This window comes from Brassica oleracea, chromosome C2 (genome assembly GCF_000695525.1).
Source record: "Brassica oleracea var. oleracea cultivar TO1000 chromosome C2, BOL, whole genome shotgun sequence".
NCBI classification, from domain to species: Eukaryota; Viridiplantae; Streptophyta; class Magnoliopsida; order Brassicales; family Brassicaceae; genus Brassica; species Brassica oleracea.
In genome coordinates, this window is record NC_027749.1 from 32,853,032 (window position 1) to 32,853,537 (window position 506).

Sequence of the window (506 nt, forward strand, 5' to 3'; positions counted from 1 at the left end):
CGAAAATCACGAACGAACCAACAGATTGAACGTCTCATCGGAATTAAATATGAGACGACAACTCATATTTACTTCAAACCTACTCAGGAAAACTCGAAAACGAAAACGTTCATCATATAAATAACCGCGTAAAACGGTAAGGGGATTCAAAGCCACAAACGGCCAATCCCGATAAACGATAAAAACGGCCAAAACAGGCCCGTACAAATCCTTGCACGCGAGCGAGATCCCGCTCCGCTTTCTCCGCTTTGAAGCGGTAGACCATGGCCTCTCTATGGGCCGCCTCAATGGCCAAGCCCAGCAAGCTCAGGCCCTGCAAAATCGATTGACATGTTATAAATATATATATACATAGGACAATCACCAAAAAATTCTCAAAAAACTAACCCCATTGATGATACGAGATCCTTCCACAATGACTCTCGGCCTCGCCGATTCTTTCGAAGGAGGAGGAGCATCGAAACCCGGCGGCAGATCAGCAAAGAAATCATCGAAATCCGGAATAG

At 45.5% G+C, this 506-nt stretch overlaps 1 pseudogene; it reads right to left on the reverse strand.

Moving 5' to 3' along the window:
* The window catches only part of LOC106324041, an 18,894-nt pseudogene that overhangs the window by 7,238 nt on the left and 11,150 nt on the right, over window positions 1–506 (reverse strand).